At 37.3% G+C, this 27,433-nt stretch overlaps 1 protein-coding gene across 13 annotated transcripts in view; it reads left to right on the top strand.

Annotated features, from left to right (window-relative positions):
- The window catches only part of LRRC4C (leucine rich repeat containing 4C), a 509,132-nt gene that overhangs the window by 444,572 nt on the left and 37,127 nt on the right, over positions 1–27,433 (top strand). For 9 of the 13 annotated variants that reach the window (XM_017742168.1, XM_017742166.1, XM_017742165.1 and 6 more), the window contains one exon: positions 1,777–1,909. The exons of 3 other annotated variants lie outside the window; for them this stretch is intronic. The gene's annotated coding sequence lies outside the window, so the exon portion shown is untranslated. Of the gene's footprint in view, positions 1–1,776; positions 1,910–11,820; positions 11,918–27,433 lie in introns of those variants that run through there. One more of the 13 variants, XR_001864494.1, reaches the window with a different exon arrangement.

Below are 27,433 nucleotides of genomic sequence, written 5' to 3'. Positions count from 1 at the left end.
GTTAAGCTCTTCATGGCACATATTTGACCATCTCTTTCTTTCTCTTTTGTTTTTTTTTTTTTCCCCTTTCTTTGTGATTGGAGGAGATTGCTGTGTTGATAAGGGCATAAAGTATTTGCAAAGTGCTGGTCAAATAAATTGGCAAGAGAATAAGCCTTTTCTTGATGTAGCATAGGGATATTTTCTGTGACATCCTCAATTTTGCACTTATAATGAAGGAAAAAAAAAAAAAAAACAACCAGCAAAAAAACCCCTGAGGAAATAGGCTTTTCCATGCAATGCTGATGGCTGGCTCAGGGAAAGACCATATCCTGTTTCAAAGTACTTATCATAACAAGCAGTCCCATCCAAACCTTCCAGATTGTCCTGCTTTGAGTCATAGACACAGCAGATCAGCTTTAATCTCCATTTCCCTCTAGAGCTTGGTTGATACTGGAACGGTTGGTGACCCAGAACAGTAGCACAAACTGTCTCCATGTTAAGTAAAAGCTGCAGGCTGCATGAGTACAGTAACCTTACATAAGCACCTAGGATTTCAGGGTGAAAAAACTTATCAATGAATCAAATCAACAGGGAAGGCAAGAAATATCAGTGCCTATTACAACAGTAGCTTCCTAAAGAGACTAAGCTTTTTCTAATAAAAACTGAGATTTGCCTTGTTCCCAAGAAAAATCAAGGAGTCAGGTACCTCTCTGCAAAACCAAGGACTGTGTCCTTCACTGAGACACTGAGGTGACATGTTGGAAGTGTTAGAAGGAAGGAACAAACAGCTCTTTGTTTCTGTATCCTCCTTATAGACGTTCTCATAAATAAATATATAAATGAAAACTCTCCAGAATTAGTATAGACTAAGAAAGCTCTGTGGAGGTTGCTAGGCAGCCGAGGCCAAAGGAATAGGAAGCAGGCAGGTCTTTGAAAAACAGAATCAGTGACTTATGGGTTATCTGAAGTCATGATTTACTCAATTGTCTTTTGTCATAAACAAGAGACAGTAGAATTTATTTTTCTTTAGTAAATGAACAATGTTTTTAAAATATTTGAAAAAAAAGCCTGTTTTATATCTCATTGCTATCCATGTTTTGAAGCTATGAAATTTTAAGCATGATTATTATTTCTAATCTTTACTTATTTATTGACTGCTACAGAAATTTGATGAAGTATATAAACACTATAAATAGAAAATTATTTATCAAATTAATTTTTTTCTAAACTTTTTTCCAATTTAAATGTTTACTATGGTATGCTTGTAAGACTCTAGAAGAAGGAAGTTTCCAAGGCTGGAAGGAATGCCTTGCCTTCAAGAGGTGTCCATAGACACGTTTCACTGTTGCTAATGACAGGAAAACGCCTAATTTCTACCCCCATGCCTTGTATGGTATATGATGAAGCTACTCATTACAGAACTACAGAAGTAACCACCCCCTTCCTAATACTTCAAAGTGTGCAAAAATACAGGTGAGGCAAGGTTGTCATCTGCAAGATTAGGTGATCACATTATTGACTAATTGCTGCCTTTGAAATCTGTGTTTATATTAGTGCTTTAAAAGTCTTCTTGAAATTAACTGTGCCTTCAGCAGTTCTGTCATATCTACATACATTGAGGGCTTTGAGGGCACACTGTAATCCTACAATTCCCCTCCTTTCTCAGGTTGTGTAATGACAGCTCTAGATCATATTTTAGTCTACCAGAGTTATTTTCTCTCAATGTCTTCAATATATGTCTTGAGAAGATTTAATTGTTGCAACATAGTTTCTCAATATCTGTTTCTTCCGCAGGGTGGATGCTGTGGGGGGGTCCAGGCAGCTCTGTGGAACAGTCTCCAATGGGCTAGTAGGATGAGAAGGTCCAGGGGTAGTTTGGGAAACAAGGAGAAACATCACCTCCCAAGACGGTAAACCTACTGAAAAGGTAATGGTAATTCTTGTTAGGATATTGTTCCGCAAGTCAGCTTTTCAGGTCCCATGGATATGCTGGAATGCATGGCAGAAAACTGGTAGGGAAGGGGAGCACAAACCTTTGTTGTTGTCTGTCTGTTCAAACAGAGTCTCATGAATATCTTTCCAGAGCTTCTTAAACTGTGCTGTTTCAATTCCCATCCTTGTGTGAGAAAGAATTTGGATGCCGTATCTTACAGGGGTTTTCTTGTTTTCCTGTGGATCTGTTAGAGAATACAAATCACAAGCTTACAGTAACTTTCTAAGACATTCCTTATAGGAATTAAAACCCTGAAAATGCCAGCTTATAAGCCATATAACAATTTAGAAGAGTAAAATGTTGTTTCACATGGAGAGCTAATAGTTGGATTTTTAAAAGTATGTAATCTTGTTTTATTGGGTTCTTTCAATCTCACCTTCCAGGCTTAGCTACTGTGTTTGTGGAGACTCTCTTCTTACCCTGAATCCTTAACTATGGATGTTTTTCTTCCTAGCATTTCAGAAGTCCAAGGGAATGTGCAAACTAAAATCTGCCATCCCTCAGAGTAACTGTAATGCTTCTTCCTTCATGTTAAAAGGTAGAGTTGAGCCATGAAGCATCAAATCGTTATGTTTCTCTGCTGTCCCAAAAGCCCAGCTATATGGTATATTTTTGAGCTCAGTTAACTTATATGTCCATGCTATACACACATTTCTTGGTCCGCAGCTAAAATTAAGTTTGCTGAACAAACAGGCTTTGTTCATTCATCCTAAACCAATCATTTTCCATGGTACATTTTGAAATATCTGACAGGCTGACTTGCTTCTTTCTTTATTAATGTGCCTTAATGTATGCAGAGTGCAAGAAAAATAACAATGGAAAATCAAACTGGTATAAAATATAAAGGGATTTTTGATGCAAAAGCTTTCTTAAGGATCTATTCCTACACCTCATGAGACACTGAAAAAACATAGAACATTTAATGGGGAAACATTTTTTCTTTGCTCAGTATAGATGTTTTGGCTGGTTGAGTAGTAGGTTAGGCTTTCAAATGTGTCTGGGAAATACCTTTCTTTTTGTTGCTGCTGAGCTCCCTCCAGCTCCCTGACATTAATTCATTAAAACCATTCAGAGAATCCACTGCTGCAATTCACAAATTTCTTCTATGCTTCACCAGGCTCCCCCAGGCTTGACAGCTACCAGGGGACAGACCAATCTGCATTCTTGTGACGTTACTGAAGGTTACATCTTTGTGTAACCTGTAGCTGTGGTGGAGAGTCCTCCAGCCCTCCCCTCTGAAAAGAACAGAAAATACTTTTTTACTTAAGAGAAGTTATAAATAGATTTGTGAGAGAAGAAAGGTTTGATATAGCAAAGAGAGGCCGTACCTCCTGCATTTATATGTGTGGTGATAGTTTTCAGCTTATGGTCTGCTTTTCAGCAATTTTCCACTCAAACGTGTTGCTAATCAATTCAACCTAGCTGCTCCAGACCTAATTTGGTTTTCTATTATCTAGTAGAAATGAGTTTGTGAGGCTTTTTTTAGTGAGAGCCCAGGAGTCTTCACAAAAAAATTGCACCAATTTGTCTTAGGTACTTTACTGTAAACAAAAGACAGGAATAGCTTGCTTATGGTTGGAACTGGTCTGAGATCCAGAGGCTCCAGCATCAGTCCCTCACTGTGTTTCAGATGTCTTCTTGGCTGTATTCCTCTACCTGCAATGTGGACAGACTCTCATGGAACTTCTGTAATGTTCCTTTGTTGATGCTTTAGTGATAATATTTTCTTGAAGGGGGAAAAGCATCTTTGCCCAGCATTTAACAGGTGTCATTGAAAGAACTTTATACGAGGTTTGAAGGGGGAAAGGGATAAAACTAGGCTAATTAAAGAAAAGCCTGGGGCAGCATGCCAATATTTGTGGGATGGTGTGCTAGCAGACCCTTCAGTCTGCTCAACAATGTGCTGAGTACACCGTAGCTCATTTGAAATGCCTTTATACTAATATGCACAGCATGAACAGTGTAGTGGGGTTGACCCTGGCCAGATGCCAGCCACCCAGCAAAGTGGCTCTGTGAATCCCCTCCACAACTGGATAGAGAGAGGAAATATAAAGAACACTTCATTGGTTGAGATAAGGACTGGGAGAGATCACTCCCCAAATACCATCAAAACAGGCAAAACAGGTTCACACTGGGGATATTAACTTAACTCATTCACTAACAAAATCAGAGCAGGATAATGAGAGGTAAAATAAATCTTAAAAACACCCTCCCCCCATCCCTCCCTCGTTCCCAGCTCTACTTCCCCCCATCCAGCAGTGCAGGGAATGGGAGTTATGATCAGTTTATCCTGGGTTGTTTCTGCCACTGCTCAGAGAGAGGAGTCCTTCCCCTGCTCCAGTGCGGGGTCCCTCCCAAGGGAGACAGTTCTCTATGAACTTCTCCATTGTGAGTCCATCCCACAGGCAACAGTTGTCCACAAAAGTCTGCAGTTTCAGTCACAAGAGCAAGTGCAGGATTCTCCACCGGGGATGGGTGAATATGGTTGTACGTTCAAAACAGAGGAAGAGAGTCTGGAAAGCAGCCCTGCAGAATGAGATCTGGGGAACTGGGTTGCTGGCAAATTGAATATGCAGTGCCCTGGTAACCAGAAGGGCCAACTGTGTCCTGGAGTGCATGAGGCACAGCATGGCTGGTTGGTCCCGCTCTACACTGCAGCCCCACCTCCAGTACTGAGTGCAGTTTTGGGGCCCTCAAAAGAAGTACGCCCACCTATTATATTGTGTCCCCCAGGAGGGCAGCGAACGTGGTGAAAGGTCTTGAGGGCAAGACTTGTGAGGAGCATCTAAGGTCACTTGGTTTGCTCAGCTTGGAGAAGAGAAGGCTGGGGGTGATCCCATCGCAGTCTACAACTTCCTCAAGGAAGTAAAGGGGAAGGTGCTGATCTGCTTTCTCTAGTGACCAGCAACAGGACACATGGAAATGGAATAAAGCTGCAGCAGGGGAACTTCAGACTGGAGGCTCCTCACTCAGTGGGTGGTTGGTCACTGGCACAGGCTTCCCCAGAGAAATGGTCATGGCCCTAAGCCCAAGAGAGTTCAAGGAGCATCTGGATGATGCTGTTAGTCATATGATTTAATTTTAGGTCATCCTGTGAAAAACAGGGAGTTGGACTTGATCCTTCCAACTTGAGACATTCTGTGGCTCTAAGAATCCAACCTCAATGCCACAGAGAATCATTTGGGTTTCAGGCTTTACACTGGGAAAAGAAGTTAAAACTCCTCAAGACAGATATGGAAAAAACCTGAAATTAGAGGGGATGACATTGTGATATCTTCATCTGCAACATATTAAGTGAAGTTTGAAATTCTCCACTCTTAACACTTCCTGAGAAATAGCAAGCCTAATGGATTGATGTTTCAGTCTCTGATTCCCTGCTTAAATTGTGTTTCATGTGAACTATTCTTGAAATGCCATTTTGACTGAAGGTAGGGGAAGATAAGAGTGCTGTTTTAATATAACTTGAAATCTTGATGGTAAAAGGTAATTTATATTTTCAGTAAGAGGCTTTCATCTTCATTGGACTCTAACGATATTGATCTGATATCAGAACTAAGTATATATCCTTGAATTCTGACCAGATTCTGCTTCTGGTGTGAATGACAAATGTTTCACATTGTCCTAGCAAATAGAGCTTTTTTCTGTGTGTTTCTTTGGCTGGTCAGTTTACAAGTGGCTGCATTTTGCTGGTCTGTTTGATCAATATTTTCTTTTGGTACATTTTAAGATGAATGATTCTGATTTTTTAATCGCTGTGCCCCTTTAAGGGTATTTATAGTAAAGTCATAGTAGTCAATGCAGGATTTGGTTTTGTTTCCTGTTTTGTAACAGCTGAGAAACCAGTTGTGTTCCATGATTTATGGAAAAGCCCAAGCCTTTCAAATTAACTGAAGTGTATACAGCTTCAGAATTAATTAAACATAATGAAAATCTCCATTCAAAAAATGAGGCATGTCCCAGAGTTTGAAACAGAACAGAAGAAATGAGACATTCAAATCAAAACAGAAGTTCTTTTCACGTAACAACAATTCCCATAACCATGTTTAGAACAAAGCTTGTCTTTTGAATGTCTGTGTGGGCAAAACTAGCTCTACACAGCTGGAGATTAATAAGACTATAGTCACAAAGTGTGAGCATGCAAAACTGGCAGTGCCCCTTGCTAGCAGGCAAGACGGCACCAAGAGGTCTCGAGGGTTTTGTCTTAGAAGAAAGAACCCTTAGAAAAAACCAAAGTCAATAACCCTTAAGACTCAAATAGAGGCAGGACAACTCAGCAGCAATTCCTTCAGTATTTATCAAAAACATTAAAGACTGTGACATGACAAGGAGAGACCATTGGATCTCTGAAATTATCTGAGAAATCAAATATGAAAGTGGTGGGTTACCAGACAGCCTTCACCTGCATTACTGAATGCCATTTAAATTACTCTCTCCACAGCTGATAACACTGTATAAAATACGTTTCTTATGTTTCATATTATTTTTGTTTAAAGAAATGAAATCCTTCTTTCATTAAAAAGTGGTTGAAAAGCTGATGCCCTTAGTGTGTCAAAATGCCAATGATTCAGTCTTTCAATTTACTTCTTTCTCTTTCTTACCTCTGTAGGGTTGGGCTTTGTTCATCTGCCATTTTTTTTCTATTATTTTTTCTCTGTTGTTGTTTAATTTCTTTCCAATTATGCTCCTCTTAGTTTGATAAATTATGATTTCCCATTTCATTTCTCAAGTTCTGTTGTGATAGGTGGCAGAAAACTGGTCACCTGATACTGAAGGAGAACAGTTTGTGGTATTTACTCTTTGTAAGACTGGATGTTCAGGCACCTTCCTCTGACTATTCTGGTTCCTGTACTGTTCCAGAATTATGTCCTGCAATTTTTAACACTTTAGTGCAAATTTTGCTTTGACTACAGTAGCATAAAACTGGGTGTGGAAGAGTTGATCTGAATACCAAATAGAAAAAAAAAAAAAAAATCCTTATTCCCTTGACATATTGGGGATTTGGAAAACATTAGTTGTTGGTTTTGCAACATAAAACTGACAGATAACAAAAAATCAGCTCCAAACTACTTTAAACTTTTTCTTGCAAAAGAGAATATATGAAAGCAGGGTGAAGGGGAAGGGAAGAATTTTCTCTCAAATGCATCCAGTAGATCACTTTTTATTGAGGTCACATTTGTATCTGCTGTAGAAGGTGAGATCTCTGTGAGTAATTGTTAACATACCAGAAATCAAATGCAAAGCATCTTTAGTTTATATCCAGTGTCTGTTGTAATATTTATCATGAAGTTATTGAAATCTGAAAGATTGAAGAACTGACAAGTGAACAGTCTGGATTAGGCAATATGATTATTAACAAAGCAAAGTGAATACACCTTACATATGCAAGGTGTCTGACTGCAGCCAGAACTCCCCAGGGCATTTAAATCCATATCAAAGTAGCTGCAGATGGAAGTTATTCTTGTGGAACCTCATACAGTGAGAGGAAGGGACAGAAATCATATCTATATGGCCTTTGAGCCAGAGCACATTGAAAGGAATATGCATGAGGGATGTGAATGAATTGTAAGCATTGATTAGAATAGCATTTTATGGTGGGTTTTGGGGTTTATTTTTATCTCACAAATCTCTGTTTCCTTTCATTACTTAAAGTCTTAATCTCAAATTTTGCTGGGTATAACTTTTTTCTATGTAGGCCTGCCTTGTGTTGGGGAGCAAGATGCATCCCAGTGAGACGGTAGGGCTGTCTGCATTGCTAGAGATAAAAGGTCAGAAGAATATGTATGTGGAAAAGGAACTGCACCTCGAGACACAAGTGCTGAGAGTGTGTCCTACTGCTCTGTTAAGCATCGTTATGGAAACTGTGATGCCAAGTATCAGCCTTTGGGAAGGAATTCCCTCTGGCAGAACAGTTCTCTGTTCCTCCTGCTTAGAAGCAGATGGCAAAGAGGAAGCCCACATCACCAGGCAGACCTGGATATTCTGTGCCTCTATAGTCTGAAGATTGCTTTAATCCACTAAGTCATTGTTCGTTTCAGTCATGCAGATATTTGAACTGACTTAAAAAACCCCTAAAATTATTTTGAGGGTAATCCTGCACAGACGTGCTCAACTTCTCTGAATATTGCATTCAAAAATGTGATTCTATAGCAAAAGTTCATGTTTAGAAGCAGTAGAAGTGAAAAAGAGCAGGTAATTTGTTTATCTTTGCAACTTCTGTTTGATCATTTTTCCAGTTTTATAAAGAAGACACAGGTGCAGCATTAAGAAAATTGGGAGGTAGAACCTCTTCCCTACTGTCTTTGACCTGGAATCCTGGGCCATTTTCCCCACAGGAAGCTCCATTTAGTCTATTTGGGTTTATTATTGCATATCGTTATAGCTCTTTGAAGATCTGAGATACTACAATTGAAAATTACCTTAACATGTCTAAACAGAGAAAAGCTTTGTCATGGGCATTACAGAGAGGCAAGGATGGTCCTATCTCCAGTCCCATACACTACCTTAAAAATAAAGTAGCACTTTTTACAGCAAGGGATTAATAGCTAAACTAGAAAATACTGTTCAATTGCATAAGTATCCCTATTTAGTTTTGCTAGGAATACTAAAGTTTTGGCACCACACAGTTCACTATGTTTTGAGTTGTAAGCAAGAGATCTCCCTATTTCTCCAGTCCTGATCTCTTCTAAGTATATATTAAGTATATATTTGAAGTATGTATTCAGCATTTCAACTAGCTGCTGAGTTCCACAGTAATGATTAATGTTGGCAAATATCCACTAGTGACAGATGTGGGAGCCACCATAATCTATTCCTTTACTGCGGCTAAAAGTCGAATTTAAAATTAGCAGTATGAAGAACAAGGGCTCTATAAGTAGAAATTGTCATTTGATACTGAATTGCTGATCATTTAAAAATGTAGTTTCAAAAAAAAAAAAAAATTTCATGGTCCAAAAAGTGAAAAATGAGGCTCGCACACTGAATTGGATTGATCTGTGTTAGCAATAACAAATTCAAACTGCATATAAACATTGTGCATCCTGGATGGTTGCAGAGTGAAATCAATGGTTATTCACTTGCTTACATCAAAATTCTTATTAACCTGATTAGCAGCAAAAGAGTAGAAAGTATATACTGGGTTTATGTTTTTGTGCAAAGTAATGACACCATTGCTGTGCCTCTGCTGTGTCAGAGTCAGGTGATCAGAGAGTGTAGCTAATGAATCTCTTGGACAGTAGGTCAAGATCAAATGATGGCTTCATCCTTTCTTAACTCCATGTTTGGGAAGTTCGGCTTCCTTGCTATTTTCTTCTGTAACATTCCCAGGCTTTTTTCCTTCTAATGGTTCTGTTCAGTCAAAATGCCACCAGAAATGTGTTTCTAATGACCTTTCCACTGTCCCAGTATAACAGGCTGATGAGATTCAAACAACAGCTGAAGGCTAATAAGAAAATGTGAATAAACCAGATGTACAGCCATTCACAATAGGCATATTTTTTATCTTTTTATTTTCTATTTCTACTTGATTAAAAAACACAATACGAATAAGGTTTTAGAAGGTGAAAAGAGAAATCAGATTTTCATGGGATTTAATCCGATGTGTGAGAAATGTAAACCTAATCTTCTATTTCTTGAACTTATTGGCATGCATCTTCCGTTCCACTTTGCTAAATGTGTTCTTCAGCTTCCTTCATTTATAGATATGGAATATTAGACATTACTTGTCTTGCTTGCCAAAGTTTCATATTTTCCTGAGTGAAGCGTGAACAGAGAATTTTCTATAGTAGAGTCTAATGCAGAATTTGGTGAGAATTTCAGAGTTAAAGCTGTAAGCTATGATGTCTACAGAATGGAATATCAAGGAGACTTTGTTCCATCAAACTTAGAACTGACTTCCTGAAAAAAAGTATTCTAGGTTCTCACAGGATATCACGTTATTCAACCCTCTATTTTCAAACTATCAATATAATCAAGGAACATGTTAAAACTAATTTAGGGATCACTCAGATGAGAATTTTTTATTAATATAATGAAGGATATAGCCTCCATTTATAGTCTCAGAAGCAGATTTCAGTGTGTTTTCTAGGAATTTGTTACTTTTGATCTCTGAAGTCACCACAGAACAAACAAGAGAATAGGAAAAAGTGAATATTTTCAGAAAACAATTAACTTCAGTAAATATAGCCTTAACTGAAACCTCTTAATTCTGACGGAAAGACACTCTCTGACTTTCAAGAGGAATGTTGGAGCTTTGCCTTTATAATATGTTTCCTGTCCATTCAGGCATATGCAGATACATATACACTTGAATTTTTGTTTATTTTTTTTTTTTCATGCTAGCTTGGACTGAAAATTCTTGAGTGTTAATTAAATTGTATGCATGGATTTTGAGGATTTCCACATTCCTACAGATAAAGCATAAACTTCGAAAGTGTTGTAAACAAGTGAAGTGAAATATAGGAAGGACTCATTTAGAATGCAGAAGAGATGGGGTTTTGCTAGAATAGTTAAGTTTTATTTGGAAAAAAAATTATTAAATTACGTCAGTTCAGAGGGAAGTTTCAGAGCTGTTGACGTATGGTGCTTAGAACCACACCTGCCATACTGTCTCTTCAAAGACATCACAGTTATTATCTCCAGTGCCCTGCAGATGAAAAGGACAAATCCAGTCTCATTGTTATACATTATGTTCTTCACTTGAAAAGGCTCTGTATTCCCTAGTCATGCCTATGAATTTAGTGCAGGTAAGGAATTGAACTGGATATGTAGACAACTATGCTGATCCTTACACTTCTCTCTATATATCTTTATTAATTATTTTGAGCATTAAAATGAAACTAAATTTATGAGGTCTGTAAAACTTATTAATGGTAAGTTAAATTGGAATTTCTTAGCTTTATTATTTTATTCAAATTTTAATCATTTTTTATGATTTTTGCTGTGTTACTGCTATGAAAATTGCAATAAAAGTATGCATGCACAATCCATTAACACCTCCACTTTTAACTTTCTTCATTTTCTGAGACTGAACCAGAAATTTGCCATTCACCTTCTTTTATTCCCCTCTTCAAAAGGAAGGTAGTACATATGTAAGGATTGCTATGGTTGAAAATCCTTTATATTTCTAGTAAAATGTGGGAGGGATAGAATGGTTATACTGTATGCATCAATATAAATATTGTTATACTATTCTCAAGTGCGTGGTCATGTTTTAGTCATTCCTCCCCTTACATTCACCATCCATTCAGACCTTGCCCTATTCTTTGCAGAGGATGACTTGAAAACTGCAGACAAAGACATTTTGGGATATTTTTTGAATTCTTATCCTTGCAACTCTTTTTTTTTTTTTTAGTTAAAGCACGTTTCTTGTGTTTTAGATTTAATACAATTTTTCCTGCTATTATTAGGAATTTAAAACTCTTCCAGTGCATATTTAGAACTCTCTGTATAAACAGCTGGCAATCTGTACACGGAGGGGAAGCAGACTATTGGGCTGAGCTCAGAAGTGCATTTGGAAAAGGAGGGTTCTTCCCTAGACCTGATTTTTTCCTCTGGCAGTAGGTAGTACAAAAAAGAAGGGATGTCAAGGACTAAATATTCCAGATGCCCTGACTTGTGCTGCTATTTGCATATTTACACTCTGTCAGTTTCTCTCCAAAACAAAGAGGTAAGCATTTATAATATGACATTTGGTTTAACTTGGTATTGTTTATATAAGCTAAAAGGAAAATTGATTAACTTTTTACAATTTTTTTCCTTCTGCAACTCTGATGAGGTGTTTTCGGTCTCCTTTGATGTACTCTTACTCTGCATTTAATCACTGCTTCTCTATTCACTTTGTCTTGTAGTTTTATCCTTGCAATCTTCAAGAGCCTCATCATGTTCAGTTCTTTTAAAGACCTCGTGGAAAACACTGAAAACAATTCTTCTTGGAAGCAATTCTGCCATCATGTAATTGATTTTGTCTTCATTAAAATCATGATTTTTTTTATTTCTTATGTTACTGACTCACCCTGTCCTTCTCTACTCCAGATGTGTACAGTAGTTTCCCTATACCCTCTGTCATTCTGTCTTCCAGACTGGTGTTCTAGTTATTAATTAGTCCTTGTCCTTGCGTCCTCTAGCTCTATTTCCACTCTATCCTGATAGAGTAGTACATTTTGCTTAAGTTTATTCTGTCCTTGTTGTTTGCCCCTATGACATTTTAAGGGGTTGCATGATGAAATAGAAAGATCTATTTTAAAAGTATTCTGCCTTTACAGGAAGGCTTGTTATTAACTTGAGAGTTATAACCCGTTTTCCCAGAAATCTCTGCAGTGAGTGGAATCGTACCAGCCCAATCAAATGCGTGTTCAGGGGATGGAAACATGGCTGGGGACACAGGAGGAAGGATCATCCTGAGAAAGACACAGTTACCAAGAGAAATGGCTGTGGAACAATGGTCTATTCTCTTGCCATCTCTCCTCAGATCTTTTACTTTAATGATTACATTTAGCTAACTTTCTGAAAGTTAAAGACCTTCTCAGCTCATCTGTTTTGGAGTGATCTCCACTAGTCAGTATTAACAAGTCCCCCCAGGACAGGGTAGTGAAAAACAGCTGTGCTTATTGACTTCTTCATTTTGGAGATGAACTGTTTCCAGCAATTAAAGGTAATTTGAGTTTTCTGGGAAGTGTAAAAATTGGAATAAGTAATAATAGTGTCTCTTATTTCATAGCCCTGCAGGGACTGAGCTGTTGCTCACTGATAGCTCTCTTTTTTAATCTTGCTGTGACCTCCAAGGAATTTATGACTCCCAGTCAGAGAAAACAGTACTAATCTAGTGCCCTACTTGGTCTCAGATGTCACCTTTCTGTGAATAAAATGTGTCATCTGCTCTTCTGCCTCTGTTCCTTTGGAGCACCATCAGGAGAAACGCACCTTGGAGTATCGGTATTACTAGGAGGTTTATGGCAGGAATGTGAAGCCATACATGCACAGAACTTGTTAAGCAGTTCAAGTTAACCAGGCACAAGTAGATAGAAGCCAAGGACGTGAGATCAAATCGGACAGAACCTCAGAGTAAGGAATGACAAGTGATGACATAAAGATGGTGTCTTCTTACCTAGTTTTTGCTCTTAGCTATCTTTACCGTGGGTTTTACTGACAGAGATATATGTTTCATAAAATTGTGCCAAACCTGTGTTACTGTGGGAGGAGGAGCTGGCTCCTGTTCCACTGTAAGGATTGTGGCTTGTCAGGAATTTTATATTTGGGGGGGGGGATGATGTAAGGTGCTGAAAACTGTTGGGCTTGGTTTCCAATCTAGAGTTTGTGATCATATTACTTACAAAGGATGGGCACTCTCCCCATCAGTGGACAAAAATGACTGCAGTTTCTCTCTCTCTTTTTTTCTTTTTTTTTTTTGTTGGTTAGCTGCTTTGCTTTGCTTTGTTTTCACTCAAATTACACACTGAGGGATATAGGTTTAAAAGCATGCTTAATTTTTTTCTCAGCAACTTTTTGGAGCTGATCCCAATCTGGCTCCGTCTCAAATGTTCTTACTGCTATTGCTTATCAAAGTAAATTGTTAGTAAGTTTTAAGCTCTTTCAGGTGCTGCGAGACATCCCTCAATATTAGAGTGTGGGCTTGGTATAGTGAAGTAAAATGAGGCATATTCACTGATTTTTTTTCAAGTTTATAGTAGGGGAAAATTTGATACTTACGTGATATAACTATAATTTGAAATTAGTTTAATCATACAGTATTTACCTTCTCAGTTTTAAAGAATACAAGGGATTTTTCTTCTCTTATGTTTTATTTCCTGGTTTCTTTTCTGTCATTGTGTTCATTCATATGATATGTTCACATAACAAATGAATTTGACAATTTCTGCTACTACAATCCATATGATGTGAAAAGTGTTCCAATATAACTTGGAGGGAACAGGAGAAAACCTCAAGAAAATCAGACAGAAAGATTAAACCTTAGACCAAAGTCAGCTCCTGCAGGGCATTGTACCACTCCAACACATCCCTCATTTTTGACAAAACTTCATGTGCCTTTCCATTAAATACCTGTTTTTTATGACCCCCAGAGCATTCACAGAAGTTTTGTTGTACCACTTCAAGTAATAAGAATAACTGATACTGTGAGGGCCTATGTACTTTTAGGTTAAGTTTCAAGTTGTGAGGCTTTAGGGTGACCAGTGCTTTCCAAAATTCAGATCTCTAACTTAGTGTGGCAAGCTGTAACTTTTTATGTCTGAAGGCTCAAATATTTGACATATTATAAATGTATGAGAAAAGCTAGCTGCTTTTGAAACTAAGATTGTAGAAAAATATTTTGAAATAATCTTCCCAAATGCATTTCATTCCCTCTGGTTATAGAGCCCCTTTCACTCTGAGCTCAGAAACTACCTGGACATGTACATAACTGAAAAGTTAATCAGTAGTGCTGCTTTGCTTATGACCCTCACATGCAAAAAGCTGGCTGTTGGGGATCTAGAGCCTCTAAGATGAATGATGAAAAAAATAAGAGGTAGTGTTAAAAATACTGTGATTTACCTTGTTTTTTTCTTTTGGATGACACAAGACAAACTGATATGGAAACTTTGATTTTATATTGGCATCTTAGCGGTAGCTTCCTTTAACGCATGTCTTCAAAATGTGAGATGTTTTGAAGAGAAACTGTGACCAGACTTATCTGGACAGTAAGCAGCAAGTGATCAATGGTGAATATCTAGAACTGAAAAGAATGGGAAAGACAGCAAGTGGAAGAAAGCAAGATGAGCATTTGTAGTGTTTGTTAAAGAGCTCTGTGGTAATCAGGTTTTAGAGATTTGGAATTTTCAAATTTTAGCTGCTTTCTTAAGTGATGTATGCAGTGTGGGAGATGCAATTACATTGCTGCAAGCAAAACTGCAGCAAAAATATATGCTGTAGATAAGTGTTTAAAATGACAGTGGTGCGTGCACAGAAGAAACCTGACAAGTTGTGAAAATTGGAACTGTATCGCTATATCACTTCTTCCATGATATTCTGGGAACTATGTTAAAAGGAAACAGGAATAATCCTAATGAAACATGATCTTTTCTCTTTGCCAAACTACTAGAAACTGAATCTGACTGGCTGCTGCACTGATGACATTTTTTAATCCAATTTAATGGATTCCAGCATTTGTCTGGGCAGCTGTTGTAGCCTCCCATTGATTGAAACCTATATCATCTTTTTATCTGCCTGTTTTACATTACAGTTATCATCTCCATCTCATTTTACCTCTTGTGATCAGGTGGCTATCAAGCAAATGTCTACTATGAAAATAATCCAAATAATACATGTAATTTCCTGTAATGATTCAACGGCACCTCCAGTTCACATTAGGCTGTTGTCTCAGTTGATAACTAAATCACACTTCAGAGATAGAACTTGTTATTTATTTTCCATGTTTTCCAGGCTCAGTATGCTCATTGCTCCTCACCGAGTTTTGATCCTTTATTACACTTACTTTTAAATCTGTGATGGTCAAAACCCTCTTTCATAGATAGAACATATATTTTTTCTTACTGTCTTATTCATAAAAGAAAGTTGAAGTCTCAATCCATAGTCTTCAAGGGAACTGAGAGGCCCAACCTTTTCTTTTACCACTGTTTTGTACAAGCACTCTTGAGTATGCCACTTAAGCTGCCCATGCCTAAGTTTAATGGTGTTTAAATTGAGTACCATAATACTTAATTCACTGGATTATTGTGATCTAGTTAATTAATCCTTTGAAAAATCCTTTGAAGTTCCCATTTATAAGGTTCTTTATAAATATGCAATAGTCATAGCAATAAATTTATTTTATTTCCTGGGTTTCAACCCAGTATCTTACGGATTTGGGAATGCTACTTTGTATTACTCTTCCCCCACATAGAGCTTCCTTTCATGGGTCATAACTAAGTTCTTTCACATCTCAGATCTACCTCTATGTAATGATTGTTTCTTGTGCATAGATGTATCAAAGAGAATTTTAAAGATTTGTTATTCATATTCCATATGAACCACTGGAGTCTTTCTAAAATAATCCTCTTGAAAAATGTAGACTATTTTCCTTTCAACCTTGTATGCAGTTTAGAAGCATGCAGTGAAGATGTGCTGTTTGCACGTGAGGGATACTTCCTGCACTGAGAGTCTTAAAGAGGCCTGAACACGTGGAGTGTTATTAATACTGTTTGGTACCGTAAAATATTACCATACAGCACTCCAGGTGGAGTCTCATCAGAGCAGAGCAGAGGGGCAGAATCCCCTTCCTTGCCCTGCTGAGCACAGTGCTCTGGATGCAGCCCAGGATATCTTTGGCTTTCTGGGCTGCGCACGCACATTGCTGGATCTTGTTCAGCTTTTCATCCACCAGTACCCCCAGCCCTTCTCAGCAAGGCTGCTCTCAATCCTTTCATCCCCCAGCATGTATTGACACCAGGGGTTGCCCTTACTCAAGTGCAGGAGCTTCCACTTGGCCTTGTTAAACTTCATGAGATTCACATGGATGCAGTACTGCAGCAAATTGTCCATTTCAATTTCCTTTCTATATTAAAATCTACTCCAGTTTTGTATGAGACAAGAATCTTATCTCACAATGTAGGGACATCTCAAAAATAAGTAAAAATGTGGCTGTTCTCAGTACTTTTAAGATCAGGACCCAAGAGTGGCATCCTCATCCTGTGTTAGAGCAAACTGCATTTTATTTATATCTTATTTAGACTGTTAGCTTGCCTTAATTTCAAATTATTCCATTAGCAAGTTCATGAGAATGAAGAACTAGGACAATTTAACAGCTGAAGTGGCTTTGCAGAAAATTGCCAAGTTATTGGCATCACTGACAATTTGCCTGGCACTGTTATACCTAATGTAAGATGACTAACTTCATTAAGGCTGAAATATTAGCTGTAGGAGGGGCAGACGACTGAGGCTATAGTTCTTTACTCAAGTACTGCTTAATCACTTCTATTTATCAGTCAAGAAAGGATTAAATAATATTTAATTATCTATACAAATATAGTTGACACCAATTTATGTGTGCTTATGAAACTAAAAGAACAGAATAGGCAGAACCTTCCTAATATGCCTGAGAACAATATTAACATTACTTGAGTTTAGGGAATAAAATGGGGAAAATATTAATAGACTGTCAGAGAATAACACTTGTAATACTATAGTAAGAATTATTCTGCATGTCTTTCACATGCCTTTACAAATATTGGAAACACAGCATCTGCAAACTTTAATTATATCCTCACTGCTCCACTGAGAGTTAACATTTTTAACCCTGATGAAATGAAAACTCGTGTAGCAGTATTTTTTTAATAGAACTTCAAACTGTCTCCTAGTCTTGGAAAAAACCCCAGAAAAACCAGAACAGTCTTTTTTTTTTTCTATATTTATATTTAATTTGCAGTAATACCTCAGGCGTTTTAAACATTTACTTATGTAACCATGTAAAACACTGAGATCAGTTTATAGCATGATCAAAATAAGTATGAATTCATGAAGTCTAGAATTTAGGAAGTGTTTTATAACAGATTAGAATAAATTCTAAAATTCAGCCTTTTATCCTTTAGCTAAATAGTCTCAACTAACACATTGCTACTTGCAGGTGTAATTCAGTTTTATAGCAAGAATATAATTGTTTTCGACATGGGGTTCATATGATAGTTCCACAAGTAGTTCCATTAGTTGTTGGAGGAATATATGTGATATGAAAGTTTTGAATATTTTTCTCAGTTTTCTGTAAATTAGGAAGCAATCAATCAAAGAATAAACAAGAGATTGATTTTATTGTATCAAGGCTCAGATTTCTGGAAGTGCTTATATAGTAACATCTCTAACGGGTGCTGATGGCTGGGCCTAGGAAAAAGCATCTGTTTTCAAAATTCTGACCCTGGTTAATTCTGTGAAAGCCTGCAGGGATTGAGAGACATTAGAAATACTGTAGCTTGAACCTTGATCTTTCGCATTTCTTTCTTCTAATAGCTCTATATTAAATAAAAAAGATTTTTTAAAATGGAAAAATACTGCTAAAGAGATGATAGATATTAAAAAAATAGAGAACATGAGGAAACACCATGCAATTGGTAGTTTAATTTCTAAGTCTTTCTACTCTGGTTTTATTATTCTCTGTATTTAAATATTAATAGAGTCAGTGCTACTTAAGCAAAATCATTCGTATAATCTCACTAGCCTACATGGCATCAAGGCAGAATGAACTTCAGCTCTCTAAGAGAGCAGGAGATAACAGTGCAGCATGACACAGAAATGATTGAATTTGCCAGCAGTGTTTGTGCAATGCTTGCTAATTTACAAGGGCATTTTCAAATGATTCAGTGGCTGGGATCCCTTGGGGGCAGTTCTCTTGGGCACTGAAACTGAATCAATGTTTAAATGGTTTTACTTTTGGAGTAGCTTAGAAAAATCGTAAGTAAATAGATTTTTTCATAATTAATACAGCAACTGTAAATCATGCAGGCATCATTTGCTCTTCGAAAGGAGAGAAAACTGTTCTCATTTGGCTGGGCATTTTGCACTGTGTTTGTTAAAACTGTGAAAAAATGTAAAATGCAGGTTGCTGAAATAAGATGAGTCCAAGTACTCACTGATCTGGATGAATCAACTCCCCGTTTAGTAAATAATGCATCTGCTGTGGAGGAAAGAAATTGAGCTGTCAGTCAGAGATCTGAATTCTGCCTGTTTTGCCACTGATGTGCCCGTGTCAAGGCATCCCACCTTTCCCTGCTTGAGGTCTGCTTTTGCTAGAAACAGGAGAGGCAATGACCCCTTTCAAAAGAATATCCAAGTAAATAATTTTGAAGTCACAATGTGTTATTTCCATCACTTAAGTGTTCCCTCCAACCTCCAGGAGCTCCTATTGTTATTTTCCTTTGTAACATCCCCAGTATGTTTTAAAATATGACTATTAATGATCTGCTGCAGTGCCCACATTTCCGTAGAAAAGCATGAAGAGGATTGCTGTGCTCCGGTAAATGTACTTTTACTGTGTACTTGCAGGCTGCTAGACATTTGCCATGTTAGTGCAATAAATACCTGTGCTCACTTGAAGGCTATAAAATCTAATAAAGACAGAATTTGAGGGCTTGATGTCTCCTCTCATAACAGGAAGGAAGGTGACATTTTGGCGAAGACATAGGGTATGAGCAAGAGACAAATCTCCTGTTCTTGCCTTCTTGATTTCATGTATGTTATTGGAAGTCTAGACAAAGTCAAATAAAAAGTCTTTATTAATTAGACAATGACTTTGGTAGGTTGTTGGCTTCAGTGAAACTGCTCAGACTTCATCTTTGCTAGTTCTCAGCCATGGTCTATATTAACTCTTTTTTTTTTTAAAAAACCTTTCTCACTCTATAGAAGATAATATTATAAATAGCATATTTATGGAGTACTTGATGATTTAAATGTTTTTTCTCTTAAATAATCTCTGGAAGGAAAGTTATAAAATTCAATTCTAAAAGCCTGTAGGGAGTTAGAAACCCCAAAATGGCAATCCTTTGTAATCAAAATGAGGTAAATGTATTTTTCTCTTTGGCTTCTTTCTAATGAACTCCTCAGATTTTAAACATTGCAGAAGGGGTTCCTGGAACAAGTTGCCGAGTGCCTAAAGAAGCACACTAGAGAATTCAGAAAAATGGAGATGTTTCCTCTGTCCAATATGTAGCAAAACGTTAGAAAGTTAAGCCATTGCTCTTGCTAAAGAAGTAGCTCAGGGTTCAGGATATGAAGACTCTTAATTGACTCTTTATGGTGGTGCTATTGCCTATTTTACATGCCCTTCCAATTCCTTGAATTTTCCTTGACTGCCCTAATTGTGAAGTAAAGAAAAATTCTCACAGGGTCCTTTGGCTGAATCTGCATCAGGCCCCTCAGCTTCTGCCAGTTTAAATGCTTTAAAACTTTACAGGTTTACCCAAGGAAGCTCCTTCCCCAAATCTGTGCCCTTGACACCATCCAATAATGAAATTTCTAGTTGTACTAAACTTCTGAAACAGCAGGCAACTTCTGTCTCTGAACTAATGCTTCTTTTTGTTAGGCTATCACCTAGAGAAAAGCTGCAACTTTTTTTTTTTTTTTTTTTTTTTGGAAGTTTTTTTGTATATCCTTCTTAAGATACGGTTTTTGGATTTGGGTGGTTGGTTTGAGGTTTTTTGGTTGCTTTTTTTTTTTTTTTTTTTGCATTTAGACAATACCAGTCAGTTCATCCCCTTGTACAAATAACTCAAAAGTAAAACTAAAGAACTGAAAGGGCTGCTAGGAATTGAGTAGCACTGATGATTAATGGCCTGCTGCCTCTGAAAACTGCAAGTCAGATATGAAATTCCTTTGATAACAAAACTGAAATTTCATATTTGAATTCATATAGGAATTCAAACATATTACTATTTGTGCATGCTTTCTTCCTGACATACACACTAACTTTCCATCAAAATTTTTGTTGATTGCTAAAATGCTTTCAATTAAAAGGGTTGTGTTGTAATTTCTGTTGCTGTGACAGCCTTTGGAGCTTATGAAACGACACTGGATTTGACAGGAACCTCAGATACCGGGGCTAGATATACCCACAACGGTTAAGATTCAAATTAGAGTATGTCAGTCATGTTTGGGGAGATAGTAGTAAACATATTGAACTAATCTCAGAAGAAAGATGGTTCAAAACCAGCTGATGCTTCCCAGGAACAATTATGAAGTTTGAGAATATAATTATGGGTAGCGCTCCTGAAGACTGATTTGGCTGAAAAGTCTGTGTAAAAATATAAGCTTTTAATTTTTCTTTTTTCTTCTAGTCTTACCTCCTATTCTCTTCATGCTGAAGTGAATTTCATTAGATCTTTACTTTAGAACCTACTTTTATTTATTTCAGGTTTATAAAACATATTTTCTGTTTCTGGTTTTGGCTTTAGAGGCACAGTGTGAGAATCATTATACTTGGACTTATGGAAATACTTCCATATGAATTTTCACTGGAAATCTCTACCCAGGCAAATGGCTGCAAATGTCCTCTTTGGCAGAAGATATTTCTCTCAGTTGGAGGTTATTGCTATGTATCTTTCACAGTAGTGAGAAGTTTGGAAATAGTCAAACAATTAGGGAATATGTGGCAGCAGTGTGTGATCATAATTAGTGGCTAATTTCTTCCATTTTTAAGATGCCACTCTATAAAATAATGGGGAAACTGTGCTGGCTCCAGGGCAATTTATACTGCAGCAGTGTACAACTGGTCACTAACTAGGAGTGACACCAGGCAGAGCCATGCCTTAGAGTTTTAATCCACATCATTAAACAGCTGGAGTTTTGCCCACAAGTTAGAGCAGAAAACATGCTGGAGAGCTTGGGTCATGGATGTGCTCCTGATTTTTTAAATGGGATTAAACAAATCATCCTGCCTCTGTCCTCACTTTTAAGGTCAATTTTGGGGTAAGATTCTTTCATCATTAGCACCATGATTTGGACTTCCAGATGTTACTGCAATATATGCAATGCCTATGATGAAAAATATCATAGTTAACCACTGCATAAGAAACATTGAGTGTAAAGTATACATTAGCCTTGATTGAAGAGACTAGTCTTCAGTCAGTAAGACCTATGTATTATTGTTCAGATAGATCTAAGAATATATTTTATCTGTCTCCAACCATGTTATCAATCTAGACTGTTAAATCTTTCCTCAATGGATACAGTTGTTGTTTTTTCTTATAATTGGAAAAATTGTGGAGAATAGTTTTCCCTGATCTTCTTTTCTTGTTAGATGAGTCATTACCAGAGTTATAGAAATTAGTCATGTATTTGTTTTTATTTTCAGAATAGAGATAGGCCTTAATGAAAAAGAAAATTTTACTGGCTTTAGAGTTAAGGGAGAGCACAAGGTAGTTTGTGTAAATCTCGTTGTAGCTCATTACTTTTAAACAATAGAAACAAGGGGGATTTATGGAACACTAGAGATATACCAGATCTATATGTCTGGCTTTGACTATGGAACCATGAAGGCGGCCATTCATTTGAATCATTCAGCCCAGGTTTTACACTAGCCTCAAATGTGCTGAGTCAAGACTGTAGGAGCTGAGCAAGCTTGGCGAGAGCAGTCATGTGAAGCAGAGCTTATTGCTAAGACTCAGGCACTTCCAAATTACAGTCTTACATACCCAGAGCAACTTAAGATACACAGCCAAGTCTCTGCTAGACTCCTTGGAAAATCATAGCTTTAATGTAATTAAGCAGCATAGTGAGCTCCATTCGCCTTGATGGTGCGAGTCTCACGCACCTCGCTGACAGTTTCACTGTGTTGCTGCATTATGTCTCTACTTTGATTAGGCCCAGATACATTTAATTAGCAGGTTGTTTGATCAATTAGATAATGAACCCTAAAGTCACCTTCTTGCTTAGATGTGCTTTGAACAACAATTTTAATCTTAGTGACAGATCCTGGAGAAAGGAAAGAGGAGAAACCAATGTAATTAAGATGTGAGCAAACACAAATGCCTATATGACTCTGGAGCACGAAACTAAAAATACTTTGAACTCTGAAACGTAGAAGACATTGAGTTCAATGAATGTAAACTCCAGGGTTTTCAATTGACTTATCATTTGATTATATCTATGATGAATAAGAGAAAGATATTTGAAAGTGTCTTTGCTCCCACTTCATTGATTTTTCTAATGCCAGAGTTAGGCTAATACTGAGTCAAAATTTTATGTAGTTTCGTGCTTATGTAGCACTGTCATAAAATCCTTCTGATTTTGTAATAAATAGTAGTAGGTAAAAAAACAAAAATGAGAAAAAAATACAACCCAACTGAAACCAAAAAACCCATGACCATTTACTAGAAAACCCTTACTAGCAAAATTCTGACACAGTGGGATGGAAAGAGATGGAAGTTCCCCTTCAGACAATCAGAAATTGCATCAACTTTGTTGAATTTGTGGAATTTGGAATAAGAATGGATCAAGGTTCCTCTTGGCTTGTGAGATTATGAGAAGGCCACATTACGCCATGTAATGAAAATAAACGCTAGGGGGAAAAAAAGTGAGTTTTTTCAGGAATTGGCTTCTCTCCCTATCTTTAGGTTTTGCTTTGCTTCTGTATTTTTGCTTTGCAACTTCAGCTTCTCCATCTGGAAGATGTTCTACTATATTGAATCTTGGGGTATAAGTAGAGAATTAGTATTTAATGCAAAAGAAGTTGCAGTGGCAATTAATATGTCAATTCTTTAATAGCTATAGTGACTATATCAAGGATTCAAGCATGGATCAAATTCCAATGCCGGCACCAAAATTTTGGCCAAATACATAAACAAGGAACAAAGAACAATTTTTTTTTTTTCCATCTGTTCAAAGTTATTTAAGAGGTAGAAACAATCTAGAAGGTGTGGGAATGACAAACAAGAATTTGTATGTGTGCATACAAATGTGTGCACGTGTTGGAATAGATTTGTTTATAGCATTCTTGTGTCAAATATTTCTGTTTGTTGTGTTTTCTTGTCATGAATGTTAACTTTGAAGCACTCTTAGTAGGGAATTTTTTTTTAGGGAAAGGTATTCAGTCATTTCTATTCATCTAATTTTACCATGTAGCGTTGGCAGTATGTAAGCTGTTCAAAACTAGAAAAATGAAGTGTTTCTGTCTGCATTATTGGTGAATAGTGAGGAATCCTGTTATTACTTAGGTATTTTGCTTGTAGTGTGGTAGAGCATGGTGTATTGTCTGGTAGAGTTCCAGTGGAAATACTTGATAGAATTTTTCTTTCAGACTCCTAGACAATCTGTATAGTTGTTTAGTATTTTGCTCTTTTATTGGAAAACACCTCCACTGACTCAACAAATTTATACACTGCTTGAATTAAGAGAGATTTCTTGAAGTTTGCGGTTCTTATTTTTTCAAATATTGGACTTAAAGGAAATTATAAATGTAACTAACTGGTACCATTAGCATTAAAACATCCCACTCCAATGCAGATATCAATCCAATAAGAACAAGATTAACTATGTTCTCTTGACTCCACTGCCATCAATGTATGATTGAGGCTTCAAGAGGTTTTTTCTTGAACGTTGCTCACACTTTGTGGGATGTGTCCTCCATTTTCTTTTTTGTGCTTTAGTCACACACTTGTTTTTGTATTTAAGTCCCAAATTCTTGCAGAAAAGCAAAATGGCAAATCCCCATGTCTAACAAAGTCTGGTTTGTGTTGGTTCTTTCCATTTTTCTTCTCCTATCAATCTGCTACCCCCTTTTTCATTCCAGTAGGACAATTAGTCCTTTGGAAATTCTGGTCAACGTATTTCTTATAATGTATGATATTGTTAATATTCCTGGTCTCCAGCTACCTAACAGGAACAAAAGAATGATCTTTCCAAGTCAGACCAAAGGTCCATGTACCTCAGTATATTTTTCCTGTAGTAGCACACAGCAGATATATAGGAAAGTTTATAGGAAAACATAAGATTATTATTATTATTAATGTATTTCTTTTCAACTTAAAACTTTGTTGGGATGCTATTTCTGTGATACTCTTGATAGTTTGTCATTCTGCTAGCTTGTGTCCTCAGTTTTTGATGCAAGGTCATCCAGGTAACTCCTTTTATCATGATGAGTGCCCCAACATAAGGGTGGTGATACTGGCTCAGGTATTCTTTCTCCTATAAGGAATTATATGAACACACCCGAGTCTTAGAGCGTGTCAACTGTTTATGCATCCTCCCTGGCTAGGTATTTGTCAGTCTCTGACTCTTTTCAGTTCAGATTCATTTCTGAGCCTGAAGTAGATTTATATTTAATAAATCATATTGGTTTACTCTTCCAAATACTTGTCTAGCATCCATTTGTATAACTACATGCTTTCTGAAAAAGTATTCATTTTTGTGTCTTGATGCATACACTTTTTATTTTCTAATGCTTATACAGAGAGATGAAGCAAAACCTTGACACAGTGCTCCAAGTGAGGCCTCACCAGGGCAGAGTAGAATAGCAGGATCACCTCTCCCAGCGTGCTGGCAGTGCTGTTCCTAATGTGCCTCAGGAAACTATTGGCCTTTTTGCCTACTCCTGGTCATGGACAGGTTGTTTTCTACCAGGACCCCTAGGTCCTTCTCCACAGAGCTGCTTTCCAAGAGCTCAGCCCCCAGCCTGTCCTGGTGCCCAGGAGCAGGAGGCTGCGCTTGCCTTGGCTGAATTTCAGAAGGTCCCTCTCTGCCCATCTCTCCAGCCATTGAGGCCTGCCGAAGGGCTGCACAGCCCTCTGGGGTATGGGCTGCTCCTCCCAGCTTTGTGTCTGCAGGGAACTCGCTGAGGAGGCATCTCCCCGTCATCCAAGTCAGTGATGAAGTTAACACTGAGCCCAGTATTGAACCCTGAGGGACATCACCAGTGATAGGGCTCCAACCAGACCCTGTGCTGCTGATCACAGCCCTCTGAGATCTGCTATTCAGTCAGTTCCCAAACCATCTCACCATCTACTCATCCAGTTCACACTTCCTGAGCTTGCCTATGAGAATATCACAGTGTCAAAAGCCTTGTAGAAGTAATGGATTTAAAGAGGGAATGGCAAAGCTTTTGTTTTCCATGCTTTCCCTAATAATTCCTGACGTTAATACGCTTTTTTGACTGCTATAAAATTGTTTTCGTAGAGTTATCCACTGTTATGTCACAATCTTCCTCTGCAGAGCTGTTTCCCTGCATTGCAGAATGCATTTATCTGAATTGTCCTTGCCATCCCGCTGACCATCCCATTCTTCCTACATGTGCCTATCCCTTTCTGCAGTAAAACTGTCTGGATGATGAAAGTCATTACCTCAAAAAGAAATAATAAGAGAAAAGAAATGAATTGCAGAGTAAACTTCACAAATTCCATGTTTACTAGGAAGTCTAAGATACTATTTCAAGCTAACTAAAGTGAGAAAAATAACTAAAACATTAAGATTCCTGAGCTGCTCTGGAAACCTGCATTCCTTCTTGCATAAGCTTGAGTGCAAAGATGAGCAACAAGTATTTTGGAGAATCAGCTTAAGCCAGACTTACGGAACTTCAAAGGAACATGCTCCATGACCACCAGGTCCCTCACTCTGCAGCAGGCAGAGAGAGATGGTCTTAGATAATGTCTCTAAACAGGGCTGATGCGCTTTCTGGACTTGCCACTCCACTGGAAGCTCTGGCAAATTTGTCTTATTGCCAAGGATTTTGTGAAAAAAATAATGTCTTGTAAAATTCCTGACCAGTCTTATTATTCAGCCCGCTAAGCATAAAATCAAAACTAGGAGGTGGCCATTAACTCTCAGGGAAGTCTGTCTTTATTTTATTAAAAAACAGAAAAAACCAGTGAATATTTACACATGGACTGTAGCAATTTCTGCAGCAAATTCCAGTATGTATACGTGTGGCCGGTAGGGATTTTAAAGAGCAAAAAGTATCATATCTGACTGCAGGATGGTAAAATAATTTGACTCTTAAAAATAATACCTCATTATAAATCATAAGAATTGTCAATAGCAGCACCAGGACTCACCAAAGCAGGTAACTCATTATCATGACCTAAATAGAACAGGAGTGGCTCTGTTAAAAAGAAAAGATTAAGGCATCCTGAGAAAGGACAAACACCATCAGCTAAGTTTGAGGAGGTCTATATAGAAACATTCATATTTTTAAGTGCTAAGCAAATTTATTACATTTTGTGCAATAATAAAGCCTAACCACAGGAAATACATGAATTTTGAACTCTGCCTTGTGTATAGAGAATCCTGGGAAACATGCCTGCTCACACAGTGTTACTAATAATAGCTTAAATTATTAAAGCTGACATAATTTTTACAGCTAATGCATGTGCGCTTTGCAGTCTGCACTTTCTTCAGCTTGGACAAGGAATAAGCTCCAATAAGGTTTTGTTTCTGCAGTTCATGTGCCAACATAATGCTGTTATTTGTGATCATAGCTCTGCAGGAAAATGTTAAAATACAAAGAAAAAAAATGTGAAAAAGAGGCAAATAATCCTTTGTGTTAAAATTAAATTTTCTGTTGACAGTACATTCCTGCAATAGTTCTTTCTTTACTGGAAAAGATAAATAACTAAAGAATTCACATTTAAATATGTGTCAAGTGGCTTTGATAATCTCATTATTAAGATTGGCATTGCTCTTCAAGAACTTTCTAATAAACAAAATTTAATTTTTTTTGTATGTGGGAAAAACCCTGTATTTTAAACAGATCTTAAGTGTTAAAGGGATTTATGAATACAAGTAATTAAAAAAAAAATGCTTTGTCTTTGAGCTCAATAGAAAGGGAACTAGCAGATATAAAAAAAAATAATTTTGTCAATAATTTCTGAACTTTGCTACGTTTTTGAATGCTTAAATCTTATTTGTAGCCACCATCAATAAAATAGCTTTAAAATACATTTTGAGCATGTTCAGGTATTTGAGTTTGGTTTCTAAGAGTCGACTTTAGAACAATTA

Source organism: Corvus brachyrhynchos, unplaced genomic scaffold, assembly GCF_000691975.1.
Source record: "Corvus brachyrhynchos isolate BGI_N302 unplaced genomic scaffold, ASM69197v1 scaffold115, whole genome shotgun sequence".
Lineage (NCBI taxonomy): Eukaryota > Metazoa > Chordata > Aves > Passeriformes > Corvidae > Corvus > Corvus brachyrhynchos.
The sequence above is the reverse complement of the archived record's forward strand: the minus strand, read 5'-3'. Positions and strand labels throughout refer to the sequence as shown.